Genomic DNA, 23,523 nt, shown 5'->3' on the forward strand with positions numbered 1-23,523 from the left:
TACACGATTTTGGAGTTTTTAATTCCTCTTTGTAAAATTTTGAGATGACCATATGCACATCCTACTTTTTAAAATTCTTTCTATCAAAATGAAAAAGTCCCGGGGTTCCTGGGTGGCTCAATTGGTTAAGTGCCAGACCCTGGATTCCCGCTCAGGTCATGGTCTCACGGTTTGTGAGATCAAGCCCCACATCAGGCTCTGCATTGACAGCGTGGAGCCTGCTTGGAATTCTCTCTCTCCCTCGTTCTCTGCCCCTCCCCTGCTTGAGTGTGTACTCTCTCTCTCTCTCTCTCTCTCTCTCTCTCAAAATAAATAAACTTTACAAAAAATGAAAAAGTCCAAAGAATTTGTTTTTCCTAAAAGACTCAGTGCTTGAGTAAAATTAATGACCAAAATCAAACATACTTCCTTTTTTTTTTTTTAAATAGCTCTTTTAAAATTTTTTTTATGCTTTTTTATTCATTTTTGAGACAGAGACAGAGCGTGAGTGGGGCAGGGGCAGAGAGAGAGAGAGAAGGAGACACAGTGTCTTAGTCAGGCTCCAGGCTCTGAGCTGTCAGCACAGAAACTGGTGCAGGGCTTGAACCCATTGGACTGTGAGATCATGACCTGAGCCTAGGTCAGAGGTTTAACTGAGCCACCCAGGTGCCCCAAACATACTTCCTAAGGACTGTATTTTAAAAATATGAATGACAACACGGCAAACAAATAATTGAAGAGTAGAATTATGATATATTCTAATTTCTTTATTCTATCTCCTATTATTTAAAATTGTATACAGTCTTTGACTCAAAAAGTAAATAATGATCTTTCTAAAGCTATCGAGCTAATGAATCTAGTTCATTCACCTTAACTATCAATTCAGCTCCCTATTCATTTGGTCACTTTAAAGTTTCTAAAAACTCTGGGTACATAAAGCTAACAACTCTACCACTCAAAGCATTAAAGTCCTGAAATAATAAATATCTCAGATATTTATTATTGATAGAGTTTAAACATATGGCCAATGAGGAAGTTTTCATTTCAAGTTACATTTGGAATGCCTACTATGTTTAAATGTGAATATTCAGATATTGGTAAGAAACCCAAATGAACAGCCCTTGTTCACACTACTGGTGTTGGTATATTGATTACATACAAAGAAAACCATGTGATGACAATCTGTTGACCAAAAGTTCAAGGCTGTCACAAACAACAGTGAAAGGAGCATTTAGCTAGTTGGCCTTCCAAAGGTCAAAGTCAAAGCAAACTTGAATGACAGATCTAGACCAAATCCAAGGCCCGAACTCAACCTTTAGTACAACGCTTATTATTCGTAGTCTTGGAGTGTGCTGCAGGGGAAAGTGCCCAGGCAACACAGGCATTTAGACCGATTCCAGTCTTTCTTTCTAACTCCTTCCACCTGGGTAACTGTGGGCATGTTACAAAAGCCCTCAGCCTCACTTTCCTCATCGGTAAGACAGGAACGATGTAAACCAAAGACTGAATGAGGCTAGCAAGTGAAGCACCTAGTACAGGGCCTGTCTTGTAGATGCATAAATCCCAGTTACTACAATTGTTATAGTTATCCTGATCATCAACGTTAATATCAGGATTGTATCAGGGCACCTAGACTGATTAGTCAGTTAAGTGTCCGACTCTTGATTTCAGCTCAGGTCCTGATCTCACAGTTCATGGGATCAAGCACCGCATGGGGCTCTGTGCTGACAGCCCAGAGTCTGCTTGGGATTCTCTCTCTCTCTCTCTCTCTCTCTCTCTCCACCCCACCCTGCCCATATGCACACGCATGCTCTCTCTTTCTCAAAAATAAATAAACATTAAATAACAACAAAAACAAATATTAGGATCACATCTACTTTGAGGGCTGTGAGGATTATAGGCTATCTACAAATAGCACATGAAACACTTTGTGCTCAGTTTATAAAATGGACACAGATGTTACCCAGGCACCTAGAGAACTTTGCAAATGCTATAAATAAAATCAGAATTCAGAGCAAATGCAACTAATAGGTATACACTCAGCTGAAATAGGCATGTCATTTCTTTTAACCCAGTGCCCTCGCCTCCTTGCCCTGTATAGGGAACTCTGCACCTTAAAAATCCTGGGAAAGGCAGATCCTGTCTCTTCATAAAGAAGCTGAAAACACTAGGAAGTGGTTTCACAGCATTCCTGGAAGTGAAGCCTAATAAGCTCAGCCAATCAGATGCACCCACTTGAGATGTTTGCATCTAGAGGTAGTGACATCATGCAACAGGAGCAGGAGATCTTGCTGAGGGACACAGAAGAAGCGTTGACATCCATTTTCAGGTGCAGCAATGATGCCGCTACAAACTGTGATGTTCGGTGTTGGGCATCAGTGGCTTCAATGGTCCTTGCCAGTACAAGGCTGGGACAAGAATTTGCCTGATGTGCAGCTCCTTTATCCTGACTTTTTCCAAACCTGGTACTCCAGACTTCCCAACATTTCTGGAGAGTACCCAATACCTTTTCAATAAGTTACTACTCTGCTTGAATCAACCGAAGTTCCCTTCTGTTGATTGTAGCTAAGGCTGGTAGAGAAATTGGTGGCAAGCAGTGGGGTGCTGGGAATGGAGCCCCGAGTGTGGCACGGGCTGAATGCAGGTAAGGTAGTGGGGACTCCGCTATTCCTCCCGGCGCACAGCCATGAAGACTGGCTACCACCTGAACATGGTGCCCGGAGGTGAGCTTGCAGACTGGGTTTCCCAACTGGGAATTGGCGATACATGTTACACAGGATATCTTGGGATACGTGTCTGTAAAGGCTCTCCTATTAGGAAGAATTGAGGGTGTTGGATGGTGTCAGCTATGTCTTATGGTGTCCGATAGGATATTGAGAAAAACTAGATTTAAGTTGCAAGTGGCAGGTTTTGTTTTTCTCGGAACACCAACCCCTAAAGTGGCTGTCTTAAGAACAGAGAAGACAAGGAGGTATGGCTTTGCTATTTGAACTCGGTGAAAAGGATTAAGAGGCACAAACTTCCAGTTAGAAAATAAATAAGTCGTGGGAATGAAAAACACAGCATAGGGAAGACAGTCAATAACAACTTAACAACTGCATGGTGGCAGACAATAACTCCACTTCCCAGGGTGAGCATTTCATAATGTATATAATTGTCCAATCACTATGTTGTACATCTGAAACAAGTGTCTGTCAGCTACACTTCAAGTTTTTTTATGAAAACTTCTTTCTACCTGTGGTCTACCAGCTAAAATGGCTAAAAACCTGATAATGTACTGCCTTGCAGGACTGTGAAATTAAAATGATCTATTCCCAGGGTGCCTGGGTGGCTTAGTCAGTTAAGCATCCAACTTCGGCTTAGGTCATCATCTCAAAGTCTGTGGGTTGGAGCCCATGTGGGACTCTGTGCTGACAGCTGGGAGCCTGGAGCCTGCTTCGGATTCTGTGTCTCCCTCTCTCTCTCTCTCTCTCTCTCTCAAAAAATAAATAAACATTAAAAAAAATTTTTTTTTAATTCTCGACTCCAAATTAAAGCTTTCCAACCAAGGCAGAGACTGCAGAGATGAGGCAGGAAAAAAGATTGGAGCAGAAGACAGGCCTGATCACCCAGGTCTTACTTGTGAACTTCCAGTAAATCTCATCCACAGGACTGAGAGTTAAATATGCCCAATGTGAAGAAGCAGCTGGAATGAAAGCAGCCTGTGTTTAGGTTAGATTATTGCTTTGAAATATCCTTTACGCTGGACACAAGAGTGATCAGGCAAAGCACGGAGGCAGATAGCAAGCAGACAGAAAAGTGAACCCCCAAAGGTGATGTCTGAATAAGAGCTCTGGCTGTGGTTTCTACTCTGTGGAATTAACCAGACGCGAGTAAACAAAATACCCACTAAGTTTCTAAAGCCTCTGTAGTACCCACAATGCTCTGGTTGCAGCCAACATCTTGTGATAGTTTAACTCTTCAAAGCAATCACAAGCTGTCTGAATTTGTACCTACGATAAATAAACTGCTGACGATTTGCACCTCACAGAAAGGGCATTCCTTTTCCTAATGCCATCGCAGATGTGCCCACAGAGAACAGTGGACAGAACATTCTTTTGTAGTCCAGAACCAGGGTGTCAGAACGGATGCCAGGGCATGGAGCTTGTACTCGTACTGTCCAGCGTGTGCTTTGAACCAATGACAACTGGGTGCTATTTTCATTCACCCCTCTTCTCCAATGAGTATTTATTATTGTTTTTATTTCTACTATTGTATATGAGATAATGTTGCGAAGGGTGTGAGTGACTTAACTTTTAACTGGAGATTTCTGGACCAAGAGGAAGATATCACTGAGAAATATTGAACTTGGAGCCAGATGCAAATCTGAACGAAGCTCTGAGTTTGCTCCCTTTGGGAAGGGGGTGACTGCATTTCATGTAGACATCCACCCTTTTGAATTCAGGTGTACTCATGTGAAGAAGTTAGTTAGCTAAAGGAGTGTGGGGACATATTGTTACTTGGTTCTTTGGCATCTAACCCTCCTGTGCCATTTCCTAAAAGACCCAGATATTTAGTCCTCCTTCAAACTACCCAAGCATATTTGAGTCAGTCTTAGCCAACCCATATCAAACTTGCCAGTGGAACCCAGAGCACAGCATTCCCCCAGTAAATATTGTTATTGGTTTGGAGATGGGCACAAGTCCTAAGTAGACGCAATTAATGTAAAGGGAGTTATTTTTTTTAAAAAAGAAATTGTTTTTAATGTTTATTGTCGAGAGAGAGAGAGAGAGTGAGAGCAAGTGTGAGTTGGGGAGGGCCACAGAAAAGAGGGAGACACAGAATCTGAACCAGGCTCAGGCTCTGAGCCACCCAGGTGCCCCCATAAGGGAAGTTCTTTATGGCCCATGGTGTGGGAGAGGTTCTTTCTCCTGGTCCCCACCCACATGCTCCTTGTTCCCTCCACCATATTCCTTCAGTTAGGAGCCATCTTGCAACCTTCAGAGAAGCCCACTCATAAACATGTGGAGAAAGGCAACATGAGGAAAAGAGCAGAGCAATTGAGGCAGAGCCACCATCATACTGTACCTGAGGCCTACGTTATCTCTGGACTTGTTGTTGCTTGAGATAATAAAGTTCCTTCTTGTCTACAACAATCCAAATTAAGATTTCTGTTCATCTTCAGCCCAACGCCTCATGCTACACTGACCATGTGGAAAGTTAAAGTTTTCAGCTAGAAACTATTTGTCTCAAAGCCTGGGATGAAAGAGTATTAAACCAGTACAAAGAGCCCCTGGCTCCTAAACCAAGAGTTATCCAAAAAATGGTAGCCATCAGGTGGTTCACTGACAAATAAGCTCAGGGCAATAATTTTATATTTCTCCTCTACAACTTGACATGTGGAAAATGTTATTGCTTTTCCTCCAGGCATAGCACTGCTATAAAGTTTACTTTTTAAATGAATGTGTCTATGTAAAGAGGAATCAATTTAAAGAAAAAAATTATCTAAATGATAATACAAGTTGTCTTAGTTTCCTGGGACTGCTGTAACCAAGTGTCACACAGTAGGTGGCTTAAAACAACAGAAATTTCTTCTTTCACAGTTCTGAAGGCCAGAAGTCCAAAATCAAGCTGTATGTCGGCAGGGCCAGGTTCCCACTGAAGTGTCTAGAGGAGGGTCCTTCTTGACTTTTTCAGCTCCTATTGGTGTCCAGAATCCCTAGCATTCCTTAGCTTATAGAGGCATCACCCCCAATCTCAGCTTCCATCCTCCTGTGGCCTTCTCCTATGTGCCTGTGACCCTATGTCTGTCTTCTTATAAGGGCTTCAGTCATTGGATTGGGGCCCACCTGACTCCAGTATGACCTCATCTTCACTAGATTCTATCTGCAATGACCCTATTCCAAATAAGGTCAAGTTCATAGTTATTGGAGGTTAATTTATCATATAGAGGCCACCCATTTGGGACAACATTTTTCTGAGCATCCATCTAATCATTGATGTTTTCAATTGGAACTTAATTCTATTATTTCAGGCTAAAATTACCCATCATTGTACTCTGGTGGGTCTTTCATTACTCTGGGCACTATTTCCCAGTACCTGGCATTAGCCTCTGATTTCCTTAGTCCTTGGGTGTCCCGCCTCACAGGAAGACAAAGGACTTATAATTTGAGACTTGAATTAATTATAGAAAGTAATTATTACATGCTGTACCTCAAAGAGCCTGATCTGCGATTAACTTCTTGGCAGAAATGGGGGAAGTGAATTTAGGAAGAGTAATTTTTCATTTGGAAGATAGCAATCGGAATGGTCACTATTTAAAATTGAGAAAGAAAGTCTGGGGTGAAAAAAATAATAAATCTTTCAAATGGTTTCATGAAATCTTGGGAGCTTTAAATATTAGGAAGGTTTTCCTGTCCCATTTGTTGAAGTAATAAAGTGTGAAGAAATTTTAAATCTGATTAGCTACGCCTGTCTAGCATTAATCTACGGTCTGAAAGGAAAGAAAAAAAAAATTCAAAACTTCAATCACTGTTCGTTCCTGTGTTTAATCAGTTAAAAAATATTCTCCAAGGCTGTTCAGAAAACAGTGGTGTTAAGGTACTCTGAAAAATCATGGAACCCATGGGCCAGTGACTAAGGCAAATGCATTTTTCTGAGTATTGTCAAAAGCTGTTTTCTCTTCACAATGTAAGTTCAGATGCTTCTAGGCTGTTTGTGAACCACCTGGTGTTCACAGACCAATGCAGGAATGCAGAAAGCTGTTTCCATGGTGATGAGGCTTTCCTCCTGGCAACCACCCCTCCCCCACTTCCATCTTTCTCCACTATCAGGAGTTTACATAGGATTTCTGGGAAGAGTGGGGATGGATATACAGCAAGCATGTTGTGGTTTTTCCAAGTGCAGCTACTGTGTATCCATAAGTAGTGGATGAGTCTCCTCTGCCCACATGGGGAGATGGTCACTCTAACCCATCAGGATCCAACCAAAATCTTCTCACATTTGAAATCACTCCATTAATAACGTTTTACTTAACATCTCATTACGTGAACAGACACTTCTCTATAGTGGGGCTCAGCACCCATGGCCCAAAGTCTAAATCCAGCCTGCCACATGTTTTTGTAAATAAAGTTTTATTGGAAGATGGTCACGTTCAGTCGTTTGCATATTATCTATGGCTGCTTTCACTTTCCAATGGCAGAGGTGAGTAGTTGACAGAAGTGACAGAGACAGCATGGTCCATAAGCCTAAAAGCATTTTGTATCTATCTGGCCCTTTACAAAAAAAAATTTTGTCACTTCCTGCCTTAGAGGAAGTGGAGTCAAAATCTAGTAAGGAGGACTGCAAGGTATAGAAATAGGCACAATGTGCTGTCATAAATACAGAGAGCTAAATGAATGCTACTAGGAATCCACACGACTACCAAGGACAGAGTGGGCTGGGGAGAATCTCTAGAAAAGATGAGACTGAAAGATAGGAAGCCTTGGGATATACAAATCTGGGGCCAGGGGAAGAGGCATGCTACATAGAAAGCGGCGAGCACGCAGAGAATGGTGAAGGAAATGCTATCTGGTGTCCTGACACACGGAAAATCCATCAACACTGGAAAGAACCATGCAGACATGAAGTGTTGCTCTCACAGTGAGCACAAGTTCATAACAGCAGAAGGAGAGAGAGTGTGTGACTAGCAGGAGGTGAGGTTGGGGCCCAAGATATACAAGCTCCTGAAAGTTATACAAAGAAAATCATCTTAACCTGTAGGGAATGTAAACTCACCACACTGGAAGCTGATCTGATGAGATCTTTGTTAAAAGGAAATTCAGGAAATCCAATGGAGGATGAACTACAGAGCAAGGAAGTAGAAAGAGAGGGAACCCGGTTACTATCTGTCATCTATGTCCTGCTTACCATGTGCCAGTCACTACGCTAAGCCCTTCACATACATGAACTCACTCACTGCCCCTAACAACCCTATGAAGTAGGTACAATCATGATTGCCACTTTATAGATGACAAATCTGTGGCTAAGAGAGGTTAAGTAACTTGCTCAAAGTCCAACAGGTGGAAATGTGTAGAGCCAGGACGTAAATCTAGGTAATGTAGCTCCAGAGTCCAGCTTCTTCTGTAATCAGTCATGAGATTGTCACAAGAGTGTGAAAGGGAGGTGGTAAGAATTCACTCAGACCTGTTGCCATGGCACATACAAGGTACTCCATAAATACATTTGATGAGGAAATGCTGAACAAAAGAAAAGAAGAAAAAGGAAATAACAAGGACAAAGTGTATTTTGCGGGGGGTAGGGGATAGGGGGGCGGTGAATATAAAATATAGGAAGGAGAGGGAGATGTCAAAGATAATTCTAATGGTTCTCCTTAGGATGGCTGGAAGAATGAGAGAATTCACACACAGACACAAAATAGAAGTGAAAATCAGTTCTGGGGAAAAGGTGGTAAATTCAATTTGAGATTAAACAGGTAATGAATTTGATGAGATGGCAGAGGATCCAAGCAGAGAAACACCAAGAAGCCCTTGAAGGTCTGGGAGCAGGACTTAGGAAGGAGCTTGAGTCGGAACAACGAAGTTGATGGTTGGGCTTTGCCGAAGTGATGGAGGGGACAGGATGTCTTTCTCACACTGATGGGGAAAATGAAGTGATCTTCACTCATGACATGCACAATAAATAAAACAAAGAAAACCATTAGACGATGACAGGTGGCAAAATTGGCCTCGTGAAAAGAATGTAGGGCTGGCTCTAGAAGAAACTGGGAAATAGAGGAGAATATTCATTTATTTAATGCCTATTACGTGTCAGGTGTTCTGACATTGCACTTGGTGATGACTATGAATCTGAAACAGGTGGTGTATCTCCCCTTGAGAGCGGAGGAAACAGGATAAATGACTTACAGAAGGACACAAGCCAGAAAGTGACAGAGTCAGGATTTAAGCCCAGGTCTGCCACTCCAAAGCCCACACTCTAAATACTACCCAACTGCACAGGGGTCCTTCCTTGTATTTCCCAAAGTTCCCTCAGACCCTCAGCACCATCTGATAGGATATAATTCCGTAAATTTTTCCAGGATCCTTGTATCCTGTGAAAGGATAAATTGCTAGTAACTGCTTATAGAGCCACCTCTCCAAGGGGTGTTATCACTAAAATGCTAATTTCAGACCAGTTGTTAGGGAGAACTCTGCATGAATGTACTAATGTTCCTAAGTCTTTGAAAAGCCACTGAAAGGTTTCTCCCTAGTTGTTCTCATTTCCGGTTTCTGCCAGGTCAGCACCTCCCCGAAGCATGGTGTTAGGCACTGAGGACGGGATCCAGAGTTCTGCCTCTGAAAATCTGAGTCCCAGGAAGCTCTCTTCCCAAACCTCGGTGTTTGGTATAAAGACATAATAATTCATTTGGAATAACCAAGGTAAAATGCATTAGTCTGCTTTTAAATATGAATAAAAGAAACACCACTAAATGCAATAAAGATTATTTTTGAAAAGGAAAGAGCTGTCTCTTTTTTTTTTTTTTTTAAATTTTTTTTTTTTTTCAACGTTTATTTATTTTTGGGACAGAGAGAGACAGAGCATGAACGGGGGAGGGGCAGAGAGAGAGGGAGACACAGAATCGGAAACAGGCTCCAGGCTCTGAGCCATCAGCCCAGAGCCTGACGCGGGGCTCGAACTCACGGACCGCGAGATCGTGACCTGGCTGAAGTCGGACGCTTAACCGACTGCGCCACCCAGGCGCCCCTAAACAGCTGTTTCTTAATTGACATTACATCTTCATTGACCTGGTTTGCATCACAGATTTAAACAAAGTTTGTGGTTAAATTCCATATTAAATGTGCTTTGTGATTTTACGAATTGTCTTAAATATACCTATTCTAATTCTTTCTTTCTTCTCCGATCAGGCAGCCAATCTCACAGATGTTCTTGGAACAAATTTCTTCGTTGATACTCTCATTTTGTAGTGAAATCACATTGACTCATTGTATACCTCAAATAAATAGATTTCTTCACATAAATATCAATGTTGACACAGCTAAGGAAAGAATTAAGGCAAGCTTATCCCGAGACTAGGACTAAAAGTCTGAATGCTTAGTTAGCAGTAAAGAAATAGAAGTACTGTGTCTACAGAAACTCATATTAACAATAATAGTATGTAGGTTATTCCTTCTCATAGAAAATGAAACCAAGGAGCAGCAAATAATTTCAAGCAAGCAACGCAGTGCTTCAGATGGAAGAGCAGGTCTCCAGTTCCTTTAAAATCTCACACCTTTGCACGCTGTGGGCAAAGGGATTGAGCTATGCAAAATTGCAAACAGCATCTGGCTTGACATTTCCTGAATGCAATTACCCTCCAGGAGAAACAGATCCAGCAGAAAGCAAAAGCCTGCCACCCATGTTAGGAGAGAGGATCCTGGGATATCTAAGACATGACTACTAGCCCCAGCGGGAAAGTCCTCTCAGCATTGCACTTAAGAATATTAATACATCTCTGACCAGTCACTAAAGCCCTTGCTGTTTAACAGCAGCTGCACTCAATGAAGTGAGCTGAGGCGGACTGAGGAAGGAGCAACAGGTTGAGTAGGAACATCATGAAAATAGCCATGAGTCCATGGAGCAAGGCATGTGCCTCGGCCAAAAACTCACCTGTCGATATTCTGTGCTTCAAATCTATGGCAACTCTAGAATACATACTCAAATTTCTGGGGCTTTTATCTCCTTTGGAAATAATTTTATTTTCTTTCCCTAATGATTGTTTCAGGTCCTAATCTCAGGTATGCCCCAAATGCACTTCTACTCTTCGTGCAAGACAATTCAGAATTCCCTCCTTGGGTGGTTTTTCCTGATACCCCTAAGCAGCATTGTGCCATACCTTTATGTGGGTTTCTGTTGCATTCTGTGGGTCTATAATCTTCTATCCATTCTCTCTCTGTTCTGCCGGCGTTTGCTAACTTGTCTTCACTCCTGGACTGTGAGTTTCTTAGGGCAAGCAGCTATATCCTCATCACCCAACTCAGGGCACAGGTGGCGACACCTCCTCAGGCATTCTCCAGGCCCTGGGACCAACCACTCTCCTCTCCCGTGGTGGGTTGAATAGTGTCCCTCCAACAATTTATATACCCCTGAAACTCAGAATGTGACCTAAGTTGGAAAAGGGATCTTTGCAGATGTACTTAAGGTAAGAATTGAAATAAGACTTTAATGTGTTGAAATGGGCCCTATGGTATCCACGTAAGAAATAGAAAAGGACAAACGAGGGAGAATGCCACATGAAGACAGAAACAGAAATTGGAGTCACACTGCCACAAGCCAAGGAACATCAGAAGACACCAGAAGCTGGAATAGACAAGAAAGGATCCTCCCCTAGAGCCATCAGAGGGAGTGTGACCCTGCCAACACTTTGATTTTGGATTTCTGGCCTCCAGAACCATGAGAGAATACATTTCTATTATTTTAAGCCACCAAATTTGTGGTAATTTGTTACAGCAGCCAAAGGAAGCTAATAGACTTCCTTTCTCTGGAAACTGGCTTCCCACCAATCCATATGGTTTTAGATTCTGGGAAGCCATGTTGGGACTACAAGATTCTGTTCCCTCACCTCACCCCAGGGACCTCACAGAGCTGCACACATAGTGAATCTGGGCCAGCAATATTCCTTTCCTGGGAGTTTGGGGGACAATAAGAAAGAAATGTTCTTTTCCCATTCTTCTATCGCATCCAAGTTTCTACCCAAATGCCATCAGCTCACAGACCCATTCCCAACATCCTATCTACAACATTCTTCTTCTTATGACTCTAGATCTCTATTCACATGATTTTATTTTGTAGTCTTTATCTCCATATGGCATTATATTATTTATGTGCTTGTTTTTTTCTTTTTGTCCTTCTGACCTCCCTCCTAGGAGTGTAACGTCTATGAGAGCAGAGACAGGGTCTGATTGCTTGACTACTATACTCCTGGCCCTAGGACTCAGCCTTGCACCCAGCAGCTCTGCAGTGAGACAGATGAGGTTGACCTAAAGAGAGAAATCAAGGGGAGAGAGGAAGCACAAGTTTTCTATCAGAGTACTCATTCCCTGTTTCAATTCCTTCTAAGTCATGGCCATATTTCTGCCTTAACTTCTGAGAAACACTCTGATAAAATATGCCCTTCTAAACTTAAGCTAGTTGGTTTACACTTCTTGTATCTACACAAGAAACCAAAAGAGACCTAACTAATATACCATGGCACTTAGTAAGAGCATCAGCACCTCAGAGGAGTAAATAACAGAATGAAAAATGGAATGAATAAATGTATAATTTAACTGATTAAGTCCTTCTGGCTCCTAACAGGAATAATCTTACAAGTAAGTAAGGTGATTTGAGAATTGTAGGATGTATTTACCTCCTTCAGAATTTATCTTCTTACCACCAACTTGAGTGCCTGAAATCCTATCACTACAGATTTTAGAAATACTCCTTTCAAATATAAATATTCCTAGAAGAAGCAAACCTTTAGCCAGTGACTATTTTAACATCTTAGAAAGCTCTTCTGAATGATATATAGTCACCTTGATGAAGGACAAGGAAAGGGATGACAGACCTGGGAAATGGCAGGATAGCAAAGATGAATTTCCACCACTTTTCTAGCATGGAGCTGGTCTTGCACTCCTGGGAAATTATGGATTCTACACTCAAGGAAGACTGATTGCACTGATGGCCCAATAAATGGCCTCTCTGGATCTTGCTTTTGTAATGTGATTCTGCAACTCCTCCCATCAAGGGGCTGGGTCTGTTTCCATACTGTTTGAATCTAAGCTGTTCTGTGACTTGCTCTAACCCAAAGAATGTGACAGAAGTGACATTGTACCCAGGCCTTAAGAGGTCTGCTTCCACTGTTTCCTGGAAACCTACCATTTCCATGAAAACAAGCCCAGCCCACACTGCTGAAGAATGAGACAAGTGCCTATCCAACCAATCCTCTTTGCTCGCAGAAAGTAAGTGAGGCCAGCACCCAGCTGATCTGCCCGTTATTTACAGACACATGATGAAGCCCATCCAACCTAATGCCAAGCATACCCATGGGTAAACAAATGTTTATTGTTCTAATCCATTGATTTTTGGAATAGCTTATTACACAGCAATGACTAAATGACAAAATACCAGTCTACCCTGGAAACCCCAAATCTGAGAACATGTTGCTTTCTAAAACCATCTGGAAGCCTTAGATTCTGAAACCACTTTCTCTGAGAGAATTTATACTTGAAGGCTGGGTTTTCAGGTTCGACCTCTACCTTCTACTGACCCTTCAACGGCACAATATTACCAAGTGTAATGGTTTCTAAGGAACCTTCATTTAGTTTCTCACTTGGATGTCAGGAACACAGCTCCCTTCACCACATTTGGGACCCTCACCTTCTCTAGCACCTACCACTCACACTGACAATGACTTTTGCACCTGGGACAGAGGACTCAGCTGGGAACTGATTGTTCTAGAAAAAATGTATACAAAAAGAGTTCTAGAAAAGTGAGAATAGAGCAGAAGGCAGTGAGCAATGGGCACAGGGGACTAGAGTTGGAGCCAAAATTGGGCCTAGAGATGGGGCACGATGAGGAATCTCAACAGAAACTGGGAGAGCCAAGTGGTGGAGGTTGGGCTAGTGGGGAGTGAATAATAGCAATGAGATCACATTTGTCTCCCCCTTTTTCTTGTTTCTTTCATTACCATGTCTAAAAGGGACAAAATGACAGACAAAAAAGCAACACATCTTCCTTCCCCCCTTTCCTTCTTTCCTGTGCCTGCTGTGAGTTGGAAAGGAGCCCCAGTGTCTGTCTGGGTAGAAACAGCTGCTTCTGCCCCCAACCTCCTCCCTCTGTCCTGTCCTGACCCCTCCTTATTACACTATCACTACCTATGGTAAGAGGTAGAATGTGGGGACTGTCTGAGCATGGCATAGGTAGGATTCCTCTAGTTTGGTGACCAACCTGTCAGTCATGGATGAAAGCTGTGGGGAGTCAGACTTTCATGGCGGGACAGAGAGATCCTCAACCTGCCAAACCAATGAGGACCACTATCTTCTGGAGACCTGGTGTGTGTCAGCTGGAGAAAACAGGGCAGTCAGTGTTACTTGTGACGAATGGAAGAGTTTTATTTGCTTGTTTGTTTGTTTTTAAGGCAAGAAAGGAATCTACAATCATCATCAGGAGCCTGTTCTAATAAATATCCTGGCAGGATAATTTTTTTTTTTTTTTAAATAATGTTGTGTGATTTTTCCCCTGCATTTCACTTTGGGCCTCTTTACAGGGCAGAGGGGATCCAAAGCAGATGTTGCTTATAAAGACAACTATAGTTTTCCTAAAGCTTCAGCCATTAAAAATATTATGCTTCCCTGTGGTCCTGGAAGGAAACAAAAAAAAAAAAAAAAAGAGAATAGGAGGCAAGGGAGAAAAGGGGTCAAATCTGTAGATCTGGTGACCAGTAGACCCACCCTCTCCCTGACTCCCCCCACCCTGGGAAGGGGCAAGAACAGAGTGGATGCACAGGATGCACCCCAAAGTGGTGAACCCAGGCAGAAGTGGTCCAGCCTCAGCAAAGATTCCCACATCCCCTGGGTCAAAACCCAAAGCCAAGATTTGGGGACAGTAAGGACCTCAGCAATGAAAATATCAGCAGAAATCATGCTGCACTGGAGGGTAGCATTCCTTCAGTTCATCAGGCTCCATGAATTCTGATGTGACAGTGAGAGAGGAAGCAACCTCAATACTAACAAAGGGGATGGGGTGGGGTCTCTGATGTGGATGTATTCAATTAAGATCAAGAAATGGATGGGGTGCCTGGGTGGCTCATTCGGTTAAGTGTCTGACTTTGGCCAGGTCATGATCTTGTGGTCTATGAGTTTGAGCCCCAAGTCGGGCTTTGTGCTGGCAGCTCAGAGCCTGGAGCCTGCTTCAGATTCTGCCTCTCTCTCTCCCCCTACCCCGCTCACACCTCTCTCTCTCTCAAAAGTAAATAAACATTAAAAAAAATAAATAAAAGATCAAGAAATGGCTTTATCATGCACACCTAAGTCGGATGGTGGTTCATACCACTTCACTTGGAGATGTACCATACCTAACACATCACTGAATGTGTGAGTGAGCTCCTAATCCTGTTTTCTTAGTTCCTTTTGAATCAGAACAAACTTGTTAGCCTCCTATCCCATAAACCTTTCAGACAGATATCCTGCCTCTGTAGTTCTACTATATCTTAGAGGGTTGCTATAGGGGTCAACTTAGTGCATGCCTCTTCCATCATTAAGGAGAAATGAGACAACAAGCATGTGAGAAACAAAGGGCAAACAAATGCAGTACAAGTTTTTGAATTTGTAGAGATGAAGGAGATTGTCTTAATTGCATCTCAGGATTCTCTATGTCACGCTCAAAGTCACTGATTGCTTTTTACCAAAAGAAAACTTTTGTCCGAAACTATATTAGATGCCTTTTGAAGTATGTGTATTTCTTCTCCCCTTGTCATTTCCTAATAAGATTAATGAAACAAGATAAGGCATTCAAAGAACCTAGCACAGGAGAGGAGCTCGGTAAATTATGTTGTGTTTTTCTATCTTTATAAGACAGAAATACTCATGCATCAAACTTCTGGTGTCTTAAGGTGAAATCAGTGCAGAAAAAGCCTCAGCCCATTCCACGCTAACCCTTGCCTGCAGCTCATTATAGGAGCAAGTTAACAGCCCACTTTGTAGGCAGTATGTTGTCAGGAAGCAAAAAGGCCTGGACACAGAGAAAAGAAGCAAAAAGAAAAGAGGCATTTTCTCAAATCCATGGAAACTGGAGACTTACATAAATTTCAATATACAATTTGCCATTGCTACAGACTCATATACTATTTTCAGCTTTATTTTGCTTTTGCTTTAAAAAAAAAAAAGCCATCTTGCAGCTGCCAAAATTGGGACATCCATCCACCTGTCACCTTCACCTGCATTCAGACACCCTTGTGATTCTGTCACCATTCCCCAGACTCAAAGTCCATCTCTGTAGCTCATGCCTCATGTTGCTGTGGGAGGTAACTGATGGTGACCCTTTCCTGTGCACCTGATTTCAATGAGGGCATTAAAAATGGAAAACCATCACTCACGTGTCACTGAATCTCTTCAAGGGAGGGTAAGAACGTGGCAGTTCTGATGATGTAGAGCAGAGTGGCTTTTAATTCCCAGATTTTCATGAATAGAAACTACAGTTGTATCTGTATCTTGAAAATAACATCAAAGGGGAGAGGAAAGTGGTAAATTTTCACCCTGACTTTTGGTTACTGAAAATCTTAAACTACAACCCACTCTGCCCACTGGCTTCCAAATATCACATAACACACGCTTGGCAATCATTTTTTAGGTCTCTCCATATACTTCATTATGGCAGCCGGTATCCTTTACTTTTAAGGGAGTGGGATTTAGGCAGTGGTACATTGCAGTTGGCTTAGAGCCAATAGCATGGATCTCTTCCCAAATCTGCATTCTGGGTTGTCACATTGGGTGGCTTCAAATCAGCCACATTGGGCCTATTTACATAACAGAAAATGGCAAATGTCACAAAATAGGGCTTTTTTTTTTAAAGATAGATGGTTCTTAAACACTAATTATCAACACAGCACTGGTTTAAGGAAATGAATGGGAGCAATCATGAGGGTACCAGATGCTTAAGCAGAAGAAAGAATTGATGCTGTTGGAGATGGAAAAATGGCAGATATGAGGTGCATAAAAAAGGGGGCCCAGGGCAAAGAATACCACCACCTACTTTACCATTTTTCTTGAACTGTCAGCTAATGATGCCCCACCCCAGATTGTAAGGTCCTCCCTGTTCCGTATTTACCTAGCACATTCATTCACATATGCTCACCATCAACTTGAAATTTCTTATCAACCATCTCCAAAGATACTCTTAAAAGCCACAGATTTTATTCTCTGAAGTTGTGTTCAGATAAAACTTGCATATCACACATTAAATAATCTTTCCAGAATATAATACCCCCTACTTGCAAACTGATTAAAATTTTTGATGAAAAAATCTCCATACATTTTTTTTTTTACTTTTTATTTTTTTCCTGTTGAATGTAAGGAAACTTCATCTTTGTGTTGAACTGCTGGTTTTCAAGTAGAAACCCAATGCCCACCTGTATGTTATTTTGGCGGCTAAATTAATTAAATTCTTGAGATAGTGAAAGACAATGAACTGCCTATAGGGAATCAGTGTTTCATGCTCTTCACCACTTTAACTGCAAAGGGCAACCTAATCTATATTTGAGGTGACAGATATGACTTCTAAATTATTTATTTTTCTCCCCTTGTTTACTACAAAAGAAAAGGTTTTGTGATTCTGGAAAAAGGAAGTGAACAATACAGGAAATTATATGTCTGTAAGTTAATATTGGCTCAAAGTTGGGCTCTCAATCAAATCTTATCTACAGAACTGATTTGGTCAAAAAAAACCACACAGAACACATTTGTTATGATCTTTGGGTCTGATTTCAATTCGGCTATGAAGGGGAAGCAAAGACTAAATGAACTATCAGACTAATGACATTTTTATTTGGTGGCCAAGAGCAAATAAAGTTATTTTTTAATGAAATTACCTTCTTTAAAGGACACCTCTTTATAGGATAATGATGAAAGTGGAAGGTTTCTTACCTCTAAGGAGAAGATATTTAATAATATTAAAATTTAACTCTATTTCACCTCTACAGACTCTAATATGTAATGTAGTAGATTGCATTAATGGCCCAAATTCTTCATTCATCCATATAGCTATGACCTTTCCCAGGAGACTGCAATTGTGCAAAAATGTGTATTTCCTGACCCCTTGACTCCAAGTTCAGTCATGTGTCTTGCCAATAAGTAAAGTATGAAAAAGCCTTACATGCTTCCACTTGCTCTCTTGAGCTTCTGTCATCACCAAGAGGGAGAATGCCTGTGCTAGTCTATATCTCAGTAGGAGGATTAAAAGTACATTAAACAGAGCTTCACCAGATAAGTTATTCTAGCCAAGCCAAGCTTAGAACAGAACCATCGGCCAACCCACAGACACATTGGCAGGCCCAGCCAAGATGAGCCAAGCCTCAATTCCCAAGTATATAAGCTATAACAATATATGGCTATTATAAGCTGTGGAGTTTAAAAAGTGGTTGGTTACACAAAATAGCTAAATCATATATATATATAACATTACTCCCTTTCACAGTTTCTTCTTGAAGAGTGAAGAGTTTTACATACATAAAGGATTTCCTGTTCAACGTGCAAGTAATTCTCATTATCAGACATTTCTACTTCATAACTATAAATGTGGAACACTTTAAGAATCAACATTATCATATTAATCTATCAAGTCTTTGAATTAGTTCAATACCAGAAACATTGACCAAACTACCAATATAATTATGTCCTAGGTCCTGGGAACACAGAATTGACAAAGAGCTCTGAATTAGAGCTCGTGGTCTATGTCAGGGAGGAAAACCTTTTCTCTGCCCTTCAAGATTCTTCTAGCTGTTCTAAGAATTAGACATGAGACAGATTATTGGGAGGGGAAAAAAACCCCAAAGTTTAATTACATGCACAGAGTGGCTCAATAATAAAATTGAGACCCCAACAAAGGTCAAAGCAGGCATCTTCTATACTTTTTTTAGACAAACAATAAATATGTGAGGAATGACAGGACAAAGAAAACTTATGTTTGGGAGCGTTAGTTAGTAAGGAATTCTAAGTAGAATTTGGGCTGGGGTAGTAAATTAGTAATTAGTAACTAAATTTGTCTGTATAGCCTTGTCAGCTCTGAATTCCCTATCTCTGCTGATAAGAATGTCTCTTTACCTCCTGGTACAGGGAGGGTACCTTTCACATGGGAGATTTATTTCCTGATTTCTCGAGACAAAGAGAAGTCAGAGTATTCTTACACTGGCTATTTCTTAAGCAAAGTTAATTCAAAATAATCAATATGTGAAAGTGGTACATTTTGGGGCAATCCATCCCTTGGCCCCCACATCTATCAAGGGCCTGATGATGCCAAGACAAACAGCCAGAGTCCCTGCCGAGTGCTTTCCTAAAACCAGATGTGTTTAGTTCTGATTTCTTATATTGGAAGCACCAGTTTGTAAAGACTTTCTTCATTTAAGGAGAGCTGAGTCTTACAAGGGGTTTCAAAGATTCTGATACTATGTAATATTTGAAGATTTTAGTCAGATAAGAAGTTGAAATTGAGAACCAAGGGGATATCTTAAATTCTAGAAGAAAGCTCAGGAAGCAATCAGTATGTTTTTATATTGAAGGTGCTATGATTGGACTTTTTTCAACTAACAATAAATTTTCACCAAGCTCTCTACTTTCTCCATAGCTGCTGGAAGTTTTTTCTTCCCAATTTCCCCTGAGTGCCAGGGCTCAATAAGTGAGAAGAGAGAAACTGACATTAATCCAGGAGCTGTGGAGTGATTTTGGTGAACAAATATGAAAGAAGATCAGTTTTTTAAATCTTTCTCAGCTAGTTTTCTGAATATAACATATAAATATGCTTTTTATACTCTAAATTCATAGTAATTACATCAGTGAAAAAAATCACAATCTTAACCATTTCAGGTTAATCTTCTCTCATAGATAAGCCTTGCAAATATGGTTTTTAAATTCTTTTCTATTAAGAATTTCTATATTCTGGGGTGCCTGGGTGGCTCAGTCAGTTGAGCATTCAGCTTTGGCTCAGGTCATGATCTCGTGGTTCATGGGTTCAGGCCCGCTTCGGGCCCTGTGCTGACAGCTCAGAGCCTGGAGCCCGCTTCAGATTCTGTCTCCTTCTCTCTCTGCTCCTCCCCTACTCACCCTCTGTCTCTCTCTCAAAAATAAAGATAAAAAAAATTTTCTATAGTCTAAGTCTACATAAATCTAAGGATTTGTGAGTGTTGTTTATGGTTTATTTATTTGTAAAAACTATGGATGATTATTTTGATGGGGAAATGTAAATAAAATAATAATGATTACCAATGGTTCAAAGTACTTCACATGTCTAAACTCATTTAATTGTTACAACTTTGTAAAATAGCTGTTATTATTATCCCTACTTTATAGAAAAGGAGATGGGCACAGAATGGTTTAGTGAGTTGCCCAAGGTCACAGAGCTAATAACTGGTAAAACCAGAATTTAAAAGCAGGAAATCCTCCAAAGCCTTTGCTTAGACGGCCAAAATAGACATCTCCCCTCCACCACCAAACAAATGGCTGCCTGACCCCCTCCCCTGCTGCATACTCTTTTTATCCATTCGGATTGACTCACTGACACCAAAAATTTGGGAAAGAGGGGTGTCTTTTATGTGTGAAAAACTGTGTGCTAGGCCCTGGAAATACTCCATAAATAAGGAACAGTATTTGCCTTCTTTGGGCTTGTATCCTAGTGAAAAATGTAACTAAATAAACGAGCAGTTAAAATAATGTGGAAAAAATATAATCTAGTCAAAGGATTAGAAAGACCTCCCAGAGAAAGTAGCTTTTAAATTGAGATCTAGGGGCACTTGTTCGGCTCAGTCAGTTAAGGGGCTCACTTCGGCTCAGGTCATGATCTGGTGGTTTGTGAGTTCGAGCCCTGCATCAGGCTCTCTGCTGTCAGTGTAGAGCCCACTTCGAAGTCTATGTCCCCATCTCTCTCTGCCCCTCCCCAACTAGTGCTTGCTCTCTTTCTCTCAAAAAAAAAAAATTAATTAAAAAAAATTAATAAATTGAGTCTAAAAGATGCATAAGGGTTAGCCAACAAGTAGAGGAAATATCATTACCAAAGGCCAACAACAAGAGAGCACCCAAGAGCAGTGGAGTGTGCCTGAAGTTTATAGAAAGGAACGGAAGCAAATGACAAGAGGGTTGGAATTTATATTGAGGAAAACAGAAAATCATTAAAGAGTTTAAGGAAAGGAGTCAAATGGTTAGATCCACATTTTGAAAACACAATAATGTGAGATGTATTTGAGGCAGAGTGGCTTGTGCCCCTATAATTACCAGCTCAGAAGAGTCCCCATTGGATACCTAGAGGGTATTGTGTGAAATAAGCCAGACAGAGAAAGACAAATACCTTATGACTTGATGTCTATGTGGAATCTAAAAATCAAAATAGACTCATAGATAGAACAATCTGGGGGTTGCCAGAGGGGAGGGGGGAGATGGGCAAGACACAGGAAGGAGATTAAAAGGACAAACTTCCGGTTATAAAAGAAATAAGACACAATGTACAGCATAGGGAATACAGATAATAATAATATAACAACTTTATATGGTGACAGATGGTAGCTAGATTTATCCAGGTGATCACTTCACATGTATATCAATGTTGAATCACTGTTCTACACCTAAAACTAATGTAATACTGTATATCAACTATATTTCAACTCATACCAATGTAAACCTGTGGAGAGTCTTCTAGCAAAGACCCACAACTCCATTCTCTGTAACTGTTTTGTCTGCTCTGGTTCTTCCCATCTTAAAAAAAAAACCTCCATCCTTGAGGAACCCAGCTTTCATCCCATTTCCCTGCTTTATTTCACTTCTCATTCTACTCCAGTTAGGGTTCAATCCCTTTCTTCCACCCAAACCACTCTCATCAAGGTTAAGGGTAGCAGCGGCCTTGCTAATCCAAGAGTCCCTCGCCTGTGGTTATCTGTGCACGCTTCTCAGCAGGAGTCCATACCTGGGACCACGTCCATCTCTAAGAGCGCTTCATTCTCGTGGCTTCTGTGACTGCCCCACCTGCACATCTTATTCCCATCTTGCCTCACTAACTTCTCTTCCGGGGGTTCCTTTGCTGGCTCCTTTTCTTTACCAGGCTCAAATTCCAATTGTTGGCACAGGGACTCTCTGCTGGCTTCTCCTCTTCATCCTCACCCTCTTTCAGGCTGATCTCATTACAGACCCGCAGTTTCAATGCCAGCCAAGTGTAGGTGACCCTCAGCTGGACATAGTCAACCCTGACATCTCCCGAATCTTCATATTGCACTGGGCCCCACAAATGATGTAGTCAGTCCCATTCTCGGTGCAGGGTGCTGAATTCATTCAACAACAAGGGAAGGAATAATGGATCTGTGGTGTTGCATTTTCTATCTGTAACTTTCTCAGAGAGTATTTGTTAATTTCACACATCCTCCAACATGCAGATTCAGAGGCAGATAAAGACCTTCAGAAGAAAATCACAATTGTTTGCCAGGGGGAAAGTCCACTGTATTAAAACAGTATTCAGAAAGCAGTTGCATAATTTTCTTGCTCTTTTAATCTTTAGAATTTTATCACAACTATAATTATGCTTACCAGAAGATGGAATGCAGATAAACTGACTAGTGATGACCTAGTTAATTTTTTTTAATCACTTGCTTTTTGATCCTAATAAATGCTTCTAGCTTTTATTCTGTAATTTGTCCTTCCTTAAAATAATAATAAAGAGCTCCTTCTATTTTAAGATATAATAAAAATTTAAAATTTCTCCAAGCCTCCTGAAGCCTTAGTTTTCTGCCTCTGGACCTTGGAATGGCATTAAAGCCACAAATTGACCATCACCTGCTTCCACCAAAATTCTTTACTAATTTCACACACTTCTTTACCTTGTAAAATGTTAAATATTGAAAATTCCAACTTTTAATGGACTTTGCTTCGTGATTTTCTTCTATCCTTACACTTACTATGATGATTCAATAGTATCTCTTTCTCTGTTGCCCTTTTTAATAGCTATGCTATTATTGTCTCCTTCCTTCTTGTGGCCTTGAACTATAGGTCAAGGAAAGAGACTGCATTTAGAAAGAGAGAGACCTAGTTTCTAACCTTGGCTGTGCTATTAATCAACCATGTAAGCTTAATATATACAATTCTGAGTATTTTCTTTTGATGAAGAAATTGAGATCCATGGTGTTAAACTATTTGCCCAATTAGAAAATGCTAAAGGAACAAAATAAATTGAAGACATTGTTATTTTCAATCCTCATTCTGTAAACCAATTAATTGTGGCTTTTATTTCCATACTTTTTAAGTGATAGAATTTGCTGGATTCCTAAATGTGAGTGAGATCTAATTCTCCAGGTTTAATAAACGAGGGAGTCCCAAACTTCTCTTGTACCAGACTGAAACAGAGAAACTAAAGGGATCCCATGAAAAACTACTTTTTTGCTTTTTCTCTGGCTTCTATTAATAGTACCCACACCCCTGTATTACACACGCCTTACAGAACAGGTAATATATGTCCTTGTAAAAGCCAAGAATTTAATGATTTCTTTGGAGTGTTCCAGCACAACAGATAACATCTAAGGAGTGACTGAGGGGTCACCATGCAAGTTTTCCAAGGCCACTGACTCATCAAGACCCCTGGCTCCAGGGCTTCTAGAAAACACCTAAACACGTGTGTGTGTTCCTGGCTTACTGAGAAGCCGCTGCACCGGACCACCATCCTCGAAACCCCAGCCCCCAAGCAAAGAAAGAGACACACTCCTCTTTACTTTCTGAATTTCCCAGATGCTCCGTCTGTATCTACACTCTATATCTTTAATAAACTCTGTTCTCACTTCCTCTCAGCTCACATTTGACTTCTATCCTGAAT

Source organism: Puma concolor, chromosome B2 (genome assembly GCF_028749965.1).
Source record: "Puma concolor isolate L17-30 chromosome B2, mPumCon1.1.hap2, whole genome shotgun sequence".
Lineage (NCBI taxonomy): Eukaryota > Metazoa > Chordata > Mammalia > Carnivora > Felidae > Puma > Puma concolor.